The sequence below is a fragment of the Chenopodium album genome, chromosome 9 (assembly GCF_948465745.1).
Source record: "Chenopodium album chromosome 9, dcCheAlbu1.1, whole genome shotgun sequence".
Lineage (NCBI taxonomy): Eukaryota > Viridiplantae > Streptophyta > Magnoliopsida > Caryophyllales > Amaranthaceae > Chenopodium > Chenopodium album.
The window spans coordinates 61725110-61738770 of NC_137842.1; the positions used below are offsets into that span (position 1 = coordinate 61725110).

At 42.4% G+C, this 13661-nt stretch overlaps 1 pseudogene; it reads left to right on the forward strand.

Moving 5' to 3' along the window:
- Positions 1 to 290: 290 nt before the first annotated feature.
- LOC145557877 (F-box protein CPR1-like) lies at positions 291 to 13030 on the forward strand (annotated as a pseudogene).
- The last annotated feature ends 631 nt before the right edge of the window (positions 13031 to 13661 follow it).

Genomic DNA, 13661 nt, shown 5'->3' on the forward strand with positions numbered 1-13661 from the left:
TTTTTAACCAACTAACAGCTAGTCAATAATCAATATAGCAAATACTAGTATTAGATTACTAATGCAAGTTTTGTTGACTATTATTACCAATTAGTTGGATACTTGAACCGCAAGTCATTCATGAATCATGATGCAAGTGTATAAAATTATAGCCGACCCAAAAATATTAAGAAAACAAAAGCTTGGACCCCAAGAATTAAACATGTATAAAAAAATATCCACTCCAGTTGCTTCAAACCAATATCTTCAATCCAAAAACAACCAAGAAATCACTCATTAACTTGTATTCTATGGCATCCAAAAACATTCCCCTGGAAATAACCATAATAGTCCTATCACAATTACCTGTTAAATCTCTATCTCGATTCAAATGTGTATGCAAGTCCTGAAAAAATCTCATTGAAAGTCCAGGTTTCTTCAAACTCCATCTCACCCGATCCCTCAAAGTCAACTCCTACAATTGCTCTCTTACTCTCACCATTTATCGTACCCTTACGATAAATGGTTCCCCTACCATGGTCCGTGCACTCTACCGTGCTTACCTTGAGCTTAATGACACCAAACTCAAAATCAACAAGCTAGCATTGCCTCTGTCTTTTAGCCCATCCCTTGAAAATGCTAGAAGATACAAAACCACAACAAAAAAGGTAGTATTTGGGAATGACGTGGTTGCTGGCTCTTGCAATGGATTGGTTTTGATCTTAAGTGGGACGCACCACATTGCTGTCTGCAACCCAGCCATTGAGAAAGAGCATGCCGGGTTTAAATTACTACCCTGCATAGACTATAATTATGATTCTTATGATCCTTACGGCTATTATTATGAGAAGCATTACCGGTACTGTACGGGATAATGCCAATAGAAAGGTAAATAGGCCGAAAGTTAAAATCTTGCCCATGCCTATTCTGTTGAACTCAATAATCCTTAACGGCTCTCCCCTAGGCCACGTGGAGAGCTGCTCCCGGCCACGTTGGCACCTGCTACGTTTAAAGTCGGTTTGCCACCTAACGTCATAAGGTGGCACCTGCTTGATTCCTTCCCTATATATACCCAAGTTTATTCTCATATTAAGGTACAATCTTTTCTCTCTCTCTCTACATAATTACTTTCTCTCTTCATTTCCTCTTCTCCAGGTCACTAACTTTAGCATCGGAGCGGTTATTCCCGAATAACCCCCCGGGCTAGTTAATCTGTGTTGACTGTGCAGGCACGGAATTGGAGGGTAAACCTTTACTGGCCCCAAAATATAACGGCATCAAAATTTACCCGGAACAATTGGCACTAGAAGGAGGGGATAGTAATAACTTCTATCGTCCAAAAAGACCTCCAGCAGTCATGGAAGGAGACAATGAAACTACGTTGGTACCAGAAAGGGAAAACCGAAATTATGATAGCGGCGCCCCAAACACCACTATGCCCGAGATAGTAGTGGAGGATGAGACCCACCTATTGCATAAGGACGCTATGAGCATACCACAGACGCCGGAAAGGATTCAAGCTACAACTCCTGATCCCTTAGGAGAATTCACTCCAGAAGAGCTGGAGATAACGGCTACGGTTATGCAAGCAATGTCACGGAAGAGAAAAGAGGCCAAGATAGCGGCCGCAAAACCCCGGGATAGGCAGACAAAGCCCGTAGCCATTAACCTTGAAGATCAATTCCGACAAGTTGACCCGCAATGCACCCCACGACCACCACCCCTTGAAACAGTAGTACCGGCAACCGTGAGTAGGGGCGAATCTGAGTCATATCGGCAGGAGGCTAGCAGCGGGCCGTCGAGGCGAGTAATCCGCACTATAGTCCGACCGAGGACGTCACCCTTCACGCAGGAGGTTCTTGACCAGCAAATGGAAAAGATTAAAATGCCGTCATGCACGTATGACGGCAAGGGTGATCCAAAAAGGTACATTGCAGCATTTGAGAGCCATATGTTGTTGTACACCGACACTGACGCGGTATGGTGCAAAGTCTTTCCTACAACACTGGTCGGAGCAGCGTTAGATTGGTTTACTAATTTGGAACCTAGATCCATAGATGGCTTTGATACTCTAGTCAAGTTATTCACGGGTCAATACATAAGCAATAGCGCGAGGCAGAGAACTTCAGGAGAGCTTATGTCCGTCAAGCAGAAAAGGGACGAGTCACTGAGGGACTTCGTTCGGCGTTTCAATAATGAAGCCAACACCATACCTCGGTTACAGCAGGAAATAGCCGTCATGGCCTTGATGAATGGTTTGGCTGACAGCGATTTCAAGAAGTATATGGCACGGAAATCTTTTCCCAATCTCGGCGCAGCATTTAACAAAGCGCATGACTACATAAAGAGCGAAGAACTTCTAAGAGCAGGAATTCAAATAGCGTTAGCGGAGCCCTCTCGGAGGTACAATGCTCAATCATTGCCAGAGAGCTACGGGGGGGTCAACAGGCAAAATCAGCAAAAAACAAATAGACCGACTAGAGGTCTAGGATGGTACAGTAATTACACTCAGCTGAATACACCCAGAGCAGCAATTTATTCTATAAACCAGCACAAGGAGGATTGGAGTCGGCCAGCACCAATGATAACAAAAGGCCGAGATGTGAAGAAGTACTGCATGTTTCACAAGGATGTCGGTCATTACACAGAAGAATGTATCCAACTCAAGGAGAACATCGAGGATCTTATTAGAAAAGGACATCTATCCCAATACCGGTCGCAAACAAGTACAAGCCGACAGGGATATCAACCGGTAAGACAGCCCGAATACCGCAAACCGGAAAACCCATCAGCGCAAGATGACGTCTACCGGCAAGACAACAGTAGGGTTTATCGGCAGGGCTCTGCGCCCCCTGGACGAAAAATCACCATTGAGGTGATTACTGGAGGACCGGTGCACGGAGGATCGGTAAATGGTGCAAAGAAGAGTCTGTCGGAGTATAAGCACATAGTAAATGCTTTAGGAATAGATGAAAGACCTCGGCCAAATAATATTCCTTCTGTGTCCTTCTCCGAAGCTGACGCCAAAGGCGTAGTCTTTCCTCACGATGACCCGTTAGTGCTGATATTGTCGATAAGCGGGTGTGACATCAAGCGTGTGCTTATAGATGGAGGTAGCTCAGCGAATATCCTATTCGCAAGGGCATTTGATGCAATGATGATAGGTCGGAAATATCTTACACCGGTGTCATATCCGGTTATTGGCTTTAACGGTTCCACCGTTAGACCTGAGGGTAGCATAGTTTTACAAACCCGAGTTGGAGAAGAATCAGCGGCCCGGGATGTAATGACCGAGTTCTTAGTTGTCGATGTGCCGTCAGCATACAATGCCATCGTCGGCCGACCGTTAATTCATGACATACAAGCCATTGTCTCCACATATCACCTTACGATGGTATATGTCTCTAATGCCGGCAAGATATAACACATTAGAGGAAGTCAGACAATGGCACGGGAATGCTATGTAACAGCATTAAAGCAGCCTGCCCGACAGGCTCCGAGAAATCAAGGTAACCAGAAAAGGGAACGGTCCCCGCCGACCCATGACCTGGCAATGACAAACTTTGATACAAGGCCCATAACTGTCCCTAGACCATTGCCAGGAGGGGAAACTGTTGAAATAGAATTACAACCAGGGGTGCTAAACCGCACAGTAAAAATCGGATCTGATATGGATACCGAGATGCAATGACACCTAGTGGAACTCCTAAGGGAGAATCCGGATGTTTTTGCTTTCTCAGCCGACGAAATGCCCGGGATTAACCCAGAAATAATGGTACACAAGCTAAACGTTGATAGGCGAGCTAGGCCGGTAAGACAGAAAAAAAGGAACTTCTCTACCGAAAAAATCGAAGCAATACAAGCCGAATTTAACAAGCTACTAGCGGCAGGATTTATAAAACCGTGCACATACCCTGAATGGTTGGCCAATGTCGTTATGGTGAAGAAGCCGTCAGGAAAGTGGAGGATGTGTGTAGATTTTACAGATTTAAATAAAGCCTGCCCAAAGGACTGTTATCCCCTACCGAGAATCGATCGCCTGGTTGACTCGACCTCGGGCCATGCGTTAGTGAGTTTTTTGGATGCTTTTTCCGGATATCACCAAGTCAGTCTCTACCCGCCGGATCAGAACAAAGCGGCATTCATCACCGATGCCGGAGTTTTTTGTTACAAGGCAATGCCTTTTGGGTTGCGAAATGCTGGGGCAACTTACCAGAAATTGGTGGACAAGGTTTTTGCGAACCAAAAGGGAAGAAATGTCGAAGTGTACGTGGATGACTCAATAGTAAAAAGCCGTTTAGCCACGGAGCATATAGCAGACTTGAGGGAAACCTTTGACACCCTGCGACGATATCGAATGAAGTTAAACCCCGAAAAGTGCGTATTTGGCGTCAGGTCTGGAAAATTCTTAGGGTTCATGGTCAGTGAAAGGGGAATAGATGCAAATCCCGATAAAATTGAAGCTATCCTCAGTCTCCCACAGCCTAAGTGCATTAAGGATATACAAAAGTTAACCGATCGAATGGCAGCGTTGACGAGGTTCATCAGCAAGTCGGCCGATAAAGCATTACCGTTCTTTGTTATCCTCCGTCAAAATAAGACTTTTGTCTGGGGGAAAGAGCAAGTTAAGGCGCTGGAGGCCGTTAAAAACCATCTGCGATCACTGCCAACGATCGCTAGACCAGAAACAGGAGAGACATTACAGCTTTACATCTCGGCTTCCCCGAAGACGGTAGCGGCAGTACTGTTGGTGGAACGACAGAAAACACAGAAGCCTATATACTTTGTTAGCCATGTGTTGAATGCCGCAGAACGAAGATACCCACTGGTCGAAAAGACTGCGTATGCAGTGGTCATAGCGGCAAGAAAACTGCGACCCTATTTTGACGCACATACCATCGAAGTTTTGACGGATCAACCACTAGAGAAGTTTCTTAAAAAAATGGAAACTTCAGGTCGTCTGCTGAAATGGGCAGTTGAGCTGTCAGAATATGTGCTGATTTATAAACCCAGAGTGTCAATCAAGGCCCAAGCCTTATCGGATTTCATAGTTGAAACTTCCTACACCGAAGAAGAAGATGCAGTCGGCACATGGAAAGTATCAGTTGATGGTTCTTCGGCCTCAACTGGATCAGGGGCAGGTATCATCATGACGTCTCCACTTGGGGATGTATTTGAATACGCAATAAGGTTCAAGTTCAGGGCCTCTAATAATGAAGCCGAATATGAAGCGGCGCTGTCGGGGGTTCAGCTATGTATAGCAGCAGGGGCAAAGAAAATAGAGGTATTCACAGATTCGCAGTTAGTAGCCAGTCATTTTAGTGGCGAATATGAAGCCCGAGAACCAACGATGATAGCCTACTTGGCTCAGCTACAAAGTATAGTGACGGCCCTAGATCACTTCAAAATCAATCTAATACCCCGTGCTAAAAATACCCAGGCAGATGCATTAGCGAAACTGGCGAGTTCAAGCCTTAACGACTTAGAGCGCACGGTAATGATAGAAATCATGCATAAAAAAAGCATAGATAAAGGAATAATCAAAGAGGTGAATTGTGTAACAAGAAGCCGTGAATGGTATGATGACATTTTAGCTTACAAGTTGCAGAACATACTTTCGACGGATAGAAACGGTGCACACAAGGTCAGAAAAGATAGTGTCTGGTTCGTTATGTTTCAAGGCATGTTATACAAAAGAGGTTTTCCCCTACCTTTACGAAGATGCCTAACGTCATATGAATCTGAGAGGTTAATAGAAGAAATACACGAGGGCGATTGCGGAAATCACTCTGGCGGCCGATCAATGTCGTTAGAAGCAATGAAGAGGGGGTACTACTGGCCGACAATGAATGCAGACGCAATGGCCTATGCTAAAAAATGTGATAAGTGTCAGAAGTATGGCCCGACAATAAATCAACCCCCCTAATGATTTAACACCTATCCTCAACCCTGTTCCATTTGCACAATGGGGAATGGATATTGTCGGCCCATTTACCTCGGCTACAGGAGGACGTAAGTTTCTGATAGTAGGAATAGACTACTTCACAAAGTGGATAGAAGCCGAGCCGTTAGCAAAAATAACGGCAAATGAAGTGAAGAAGTTTATCTGGAAAAACATCTTTACTAGGTTTGGATTGCCAAGGGCAATGGTTTTTTATCACGGTTCGCAGTTCGACTGCGCTCCTGTTAAAAAAAATTTAGCCATATACAAAGTAAAATTTTCCTATGCTGCAGTTTGTCATCCTCAGTCTAACGGTCAAGCTGAGGCCGCTAACAAACAAATTTTAAACGTTTTGAAAAAGAAAATAGAGGACGCCAAAGGCTTGTGGGCGGACCTTGTACCTAAAGTGCTATGGGCAAACAGAACGACGACAAAGGAAACAACTGGAGAATCACCCTATAACCTTGCATTCGGTTCCGAGGCGGTTACCCCAGCAGAAGTGGGACTCCCCACATTTCGAGTCCAGCACTTCTACGAGGAACAAAATGACCTGCTGTTACGACAGCAGCTAGATTTTTTACCGGAGGTAAGGCTTATGGTCGAGATCAGGTCAGCAGCATACAAAGACCGAATGTGTAAGACGTACAATAAGCGTGTCAACTATAGGCCGTTAGAAGATGGAGATCTTATGCTGCGAAGGACAGCGGCAACCGGTAAAGGAAACGTTGACGGCAAACTCACTGCAAATTGGGAAGGGCCATATCAAGTATACGAAACTTTGAGACAAGGTTCTTACCGTCTTATGACACTCGAAGGAAGACCATTAAAAAATGCATGGAATACGGCTGTGCTTAAAAAGTACTTTGTTTAAATGCTTCTACTTTTAGTTGTAATAATTGTAAGTTTTAGTATTTCAACATTATCTACTGTAATATGGTACATCACTGATGTCGGCCATCGAATATATATATAAGTGTACGGAACGATATGGAACCACCTGTCTACTTTCGATATGTAAGTGTACGCAGACTAGCTACCTGTTACACTCATTCAAGTAACAGAATGGTTGGATAACTAAAGCACCTTGGGCGAGTTGAACGGATTGTCTGATCCACTTCCGCTACTCGGCCCATTTAAGGTCGCTAATTGTAAAAAGCTCTCACACGGTGGGAGGCTTAGTTAAATTCTCATAAAATTGGCAAGTCTGATGACGGTATCAATTTCACCCGAGTTACCATGGCATCACGGTTAACTCGGCGAATGTGGGGAAATACGGTACATAAGGAATAGTGATAAAAACCATACAATAAGCAGTGCTAAAGGCTTAAAAAGATAAGCGAAACAGAACTTGTCAAAAATTATAGTTAATATACAGCAAATACTTGCCGACAGTAAAAAGAACTACACATCAAAATCAGTAGTTCTCGTCCATATCAAAAAATTGTTTAAAATTATCAAACATAAGAAGAAAAGATAATGTAAAGTTATTACAGAAACAAGATCAAATTGTTTTTCTGAACAAAAGTAAAGTCAGCAAAAGACGGCCAAAAGCACTTCAGACCCTATGATTTCTCGGCCTCCTTCTCCAAACCACCGTCATGAGGTGGGGTAGTAAAAACCATGTCATCAAATTACTCATCAGGAAGGTCGCGAGGGTCAGCATTCTTTATCGTATCCAAGCTGGGGGGATCGGCAAAGTATGACTCCTCATAGCTGGTAGGGGAGAGATGTCGGTCGGAACCATAAGCATCTTCCACGGCCTGCCATCTATCCTCATCCCACTCATCTGCCTTGCATACGCATCGGTGCGCAGCAACTCAGCCGCCAGTATAGCGGTCAATTAGCTTGTGGCAGTAAAAGTCGGATTTGAGGAATTGATTAACTGCCCGCCGCTTAACAACAGGCAATTCTGAGCGAGCCAACTCAAGATCATTCTCGGCCTTCTTTCTCAATTCCTCTTCGGCCTGTAATTTCTGCTCAAGATCACTGATACGAGACTTGAGCTGAGCCTAATCTTCCAGCTGCTGGGACAACGCATCGTAATCGGCAACCTTGCCCTCCATTTGTTGGATTTTGCTCTTATAACCATCCACCTCGGCTTTATGAATCCTATGCTCCTCATCAGCTTTTTGCAACACCATTTCGGCCTTGTCTGCTTGCCTCTAATAGTGCTTGTACATATGAACGACCTCAACAGCCGAATTGACAGTCTGCGAAACAGTTGAAATATATATATAACAATAATAAAAAATAATAGTAAATTTTAAACAGATATATAAACGGAAACATACTCTGAGTATGCTATTCATCATTTGACTGCATGGAGCAGTAAATCGGGCAGAAGTCCTGTCGGCTGGAGTAGGTAGATCTTTTAGCATCCTCTGTTGACATTCAGTTGAGGCAGCCAAGCCTCACTGGCGTTGCCGACAGGAAAATTCAAAATCTCGTCAGCAACCTCTTGAAGAACCCTAACATGCGGAACCTCTATAAAATCTGGTACCGACGCAGGCGTGAAAGCATTCAAAGCACCTGTATGGCCGGTAGAGGTGTATGGTACCTCCTGGGAGACAGAAATGATCCTTTCAACTTGAGCTCGAGGTGGCTGTTGAACTGGGTCCTCGCTACCGTGATGGCCCGTCTCGGGTACAATGGTAGCGTCATCATCATCCAAATTAACAAACTCAGCAGCTTCTTTAGTCTGATCTTGCTCTCGGCCGGCAACAAGAGTGGTCTTTTGTTTTTTGGATTGATCACGGTCAGAACTACTTCTCTTCGACCTAACAACACCCCCGCCCCTTCTAAAAGGGAGAACATCAGCCCTAGCAGATCTCGGCCTAGATAGTGCAGTCATGTCTTGCCTGCTCCTCTGCCTCCCTTTTTGGGCTCTGGTAGCGAACTTGGGAAGGGTATCAAGTTTGCCTTTGGGGTTTGGTGGGCACTGTCGTTTGACGCGGCCGTCAGGATACAGTCCCAATTTCTCGTTGTCCAACTTATCAGGTCCTAGAAAACGCGATAATTGTATCAGCCGATATACAACTAATAATTGAAAGAAAGATACATATACATAAAGAATAAAATCACAACAATTCAGGATAACGGCTACACCATAAATAAAATATAAAAATAAATAAATAAATAAAAAATAAAAAATAAAAATAAAAAAACAAAACAACAACAAAAAGCTAAGTAACATATAAAGAGTTATAGGTAGAAGTAAATGAAATGACTGCTTAAATCATACCATATTCATCAGTATAGCAGAGACCGATATGAGAAAGGGGAGCGTTGCCCAGGATATAATTACAGTTGGGCAGCCACTCCCTAGGTACAGCTTTAACCTTCTTACCATCATTTACATACAAGCAATCAAAAAACCGAAAAGCTTTTCGCTCAAGTGGGCCTAATTTCCTATCTTTAATACTGTCAAATCTAGTATGAGGCAGATGAAAAGTCCTTCTTACAGAGAAGGTATCAGGAACTTTCACAAAATAAAATTGTCCCTGCCACTTTTTGCAGCTAGTCAGTTTTGGCCACACTGTGACCTTGCCGTTAACAGTGTATAAAGACCACCAACCTAAAGACTGACTGTCTTTTTTCAGCCAGTGGAGTTTGCGGATCAGATTCAAAGTTAGAGGAAAATCCATATATATCATAACCCACACTAATGATATGACATTACGAATTGTTGTCGGTGTCAATTGAGCAATACATACATTCCAAGCTTTAAATATTTTTTCAACAAAAGGATGAAGTGGAAAACGAAGACCAAACTCAAAATTCTTGGCATACACAGCAAAATGCCCCTCAGGGCAATCAATAACAGTATCACCAGATTTAGGAAGGGTTAAAGCATAATCATCAGGAAGCCGATAGAACCGTCTGCCAACATTGCAGTAGTTCTTCTCGGCAGCGGTTTTCAGCCAAACAGAATCGACTTTGACCTTCACAACCTTAGTTGCGTCAGAAAGCTGCAACGGTTGTCGGTAGATAGCATCGTCGTCTTCAGAATTGTAACCTTCATCAGCACGCTCTTCAGCAATTACTTGTTCACCGATATTAATATCCTCGATGATTTCTTCATCAGTGTCCTCACTGCTAAGGCTAAGTTCCTGCTCTTCCTCCTCTTCTTCTTCTACTTCTTCACCCTCTTGCTCTTCTTCTCCATCGACTTCCTCCTCGTCTTCTTCTCTACCCGACTCAAGACTCCGTTCAACAGACTCAATGTCTTCTTCCCGGATATCGGACTCTTGAGTGTCCGGGTCTTCAACTGGATCTTTACCAGGACGTCTAAGGGAGCTCTCGGCTTGATCAGAATTGATGTTGGGGAACTTAGATCTCGGCATTTCAAGTTTGTTAATGCTTATTTTGCCGAAATTGGTACCGTACTCGTTAATGGCAAACTCTGAACTGCTCTGACAACGCTGATGGATTCAACCCCGATAATATCAACGTCTTCTAACAAACACGTACTAATGCACCGAGAGAACTTCTCAGCCTGCTTTTCTGGCACTGAGGACAAGTGCATAAACGGGTCAGCCACAATGGCTTTGCCCGCAATATAGCCTTCTACAGATTCAGACATAATTATCTATAACACACACAACACCAAAATAAAACAAAAAAAAAAAGAAAAGAAGAAGAAAAACAAATAAACAACGCTATACACGCACACAAAGCACTCCAACAATGAAAACAAAATACGCAGGACAATAGTTAACATTCATTACCTCTAAAGAAAGCGCGAGATATCAACTACTGCAGCCCTTCACGCGTTAAATTTGCTAAGCGCTTCTGCAAATTCGAGAGCAATACACTTTGAAGAAATCAAGAACAAAGATTATACACACTGAAATTGTGCTGCTTTGCGATTTATTGAAATTTTTTGAAATTTTTTGAAAAACCAAAGCGAAGTAAAAAAGAAACCGTTCGTTTTCTTTTTATTTATATATATATATATATATGCCCGAAAACATGCGCCTTTTGATGTGACATGGTTGCATGACATCTTACGGTTCTAATTCGGACGCGTCACCACTCACCTCTCTATATTCACAACACGTGTCCCACTAAACCTTTGAGAAATTTCCCTCCAATTTCCACTTGTACCATCACTTGTGAGGTGATACGTTTTTAAGTGAGTAAATAAAAATTTATACACACTATAATAATATTTTATCATATATGTTTATTACATCCAAAGTTTAGGGGCAAATCGGAGATTTTTTAATTTCAATCTTTTTTATGTTTTATTTGCTTCAATTGAGCAAAGTACTATCGGTACTTCGCTCACTTTGGAGGCAAATCGGAGATTTTTTAATTTCAATCTTTTTTATGTTTCATTTGCTTCAATTGAGCAAAGTACTATCGGTACTTCGCTCACTTTGGGGGCAAATCGGAGATTTTTTAATTTCCATCTTTTTTTATGTTACATTTGCTTCAATTGAGCAAAGTACTATCGGTACTTCGCTCACTTTGGAGGCAAATCGGAGATTTTTTAGTTCTAATCTTTTTTATGTTTCATTTGCTTCAATTGAGCAAAGTACTATCGGTACTTCACTCACTTTGGAGGCAAATCGGAGATTTTTTAGTTCTAATCTTTTTTATGTTTCATTTGCTTCAATTGAGCAAAGTACTATCGGTACTTCGCTCACTTTGGGGGCAAATCGGAGATTTTTTAATTTCCATCTTTTTTATGTTTCATTTGTTTCAGTTGAGCAAAGTACTATCGGTACTTCGCTCACTTTGGGGGCAAGTTGGAGATTTCTTTAATTTATATGCTTCATCTCGTTTGTTATATACAGAAGTGAGAACATCGGTGTTCCCAATGTCCTCACTTGGGGGGCTAGTTGTACGGGATAATGCCGATAGAAAGGTAAATAGGCCGAAAGTTAAAATCTTGCCCATGCCTATTCTGTTGAACTCAATAATCCTTAACGGCTCTCCCCTAGGCCACGTGGAGAGTTGCTCCCGGCCACGTTGGCACCTGCTACGTTTAAAGTCGGTTTGCCACCTAACGTCATAAGGTGGCACCTGCTTGGTTCCTTCCCTATATATACCCAAGTTTATTCTCATATTAAGGTACAATCTTTTCTCTCTCTCTCTACATAGTTACTTTCTCTCTTCATTTCCTCTTCTCCAGGTCACTAACTTTAGCATCGGAGCGGTTATTCCCGGATAACCCCCCGGGCTAGTTAATCTGTGTTGACTGTGCAGGCACGGAATTGTACGGTAAACCTTTACTGGCCCCAAAATATAACGACATCATAATTTACCCGGAAAAGGTACTATGAGATTCCTAATTACACACGCTATGTGGGTCGAGTTTTTAGTTTCAGGGTTTACGGGCTTGGCTATGATAGCTACAGCCGCTGCTTTAAGATTGTAACATTTACTCCAAAAAGGGCTCTCATTTATAGTTTGATGAAAGACGGCCATTCCTGGAGGACAATGAACTTGCCTGATATCACGCACAGTGTCCCTAATTATGCAGGGGAATGGGAACAAGAAAAGTTATATATCCAGACTTACGACCAAGGAATTCCAACCAACAACCACTTACACTGGAATATTACCAAGTACGATCCATTGATTTTTGAATACTCGAGGGAAATGATCTTGAGCTTTGACCTTCACAAGGAAGAATGGGGTGAAGTGCCAATTCCGGATGTATTAGATCAAGGGTATTATTTGCATAATTACATATCAAAGCCTTATATCATAGAGCTTGGAGTGCTAAGTGAATGCTTATGCCTCTTGATATCTAAGGGTATAAGTTATCCTTATCTCGAGTTGTGGATAATGAAAGAGTACGGAGTGAAGGAGTCGTGGACAAAGTTGTGTAATGTACCCATTGGAAGTGGAATTCCTCTGGTTTATCACAAAGAGCAACATGAATTTTTGTTGCCAGGAATTCAGCATGGTTTGGGTTGGTATAGTCCACGAGAGAACAGGATAAGGAAGGTTGAGTTTCATGGTTGTGAGTTTACCGGAGAGCATTACTATTCTACCAGAGTAAAAACATGTATCGAAAGTTTTATTCATCCATTTACTAGTGTGGAAGGAAGAGAAGGAACAGAGGAAATTTATCAAGAAGAAAATCTGCTATACTGACTGTTTTCAATATTTTCTGAGTAATTGTGCAATGCTACTGTACACTGGGAGCTTATTCTTGTAATGGGTAATAGTTAATTGTAAGGATGAATAGAAGAAGAATAATCATAGGAGAATAATGAAGCAAAAATGTGGATTATTAATATATGATAACATAAATTTTAAGCTATTAGTTATGCTAATTTTCTTCCCAGAAATTTTGAGGCTTGAATTCCTATTCAGTAACCTGATTAATCACAATTTATGTAACCTAATCTGGCATTTTATCTGTCAAGGTGAAACATATTTAGTTCAGTTCATGTACTGATCACATAGGCAGCAGGCCAAACACCATTCAACTTAACACCTAACATACAGAGATATTGAGCTAATGTATGCAAGAAAACAAGATGGCATTAAGTTATTAATACTTCTGGAGCACAAACTAACAAGATCCATCAACAGAGAGTACAATGCATCCAAAGATAAATGAACCAAAAACCGCCTTGAAGGAGACTCACCATCTGGGAGATTTGCCTGTTAGTTTCACCTCATTAAAGTGATAGACCTATCTTCTACCAAGAGATGCATGCCGGTTTATCCTCTGGATCAGCATGAACAACCATGCTAAGTGTCTGGCCTTGTTCAAGCT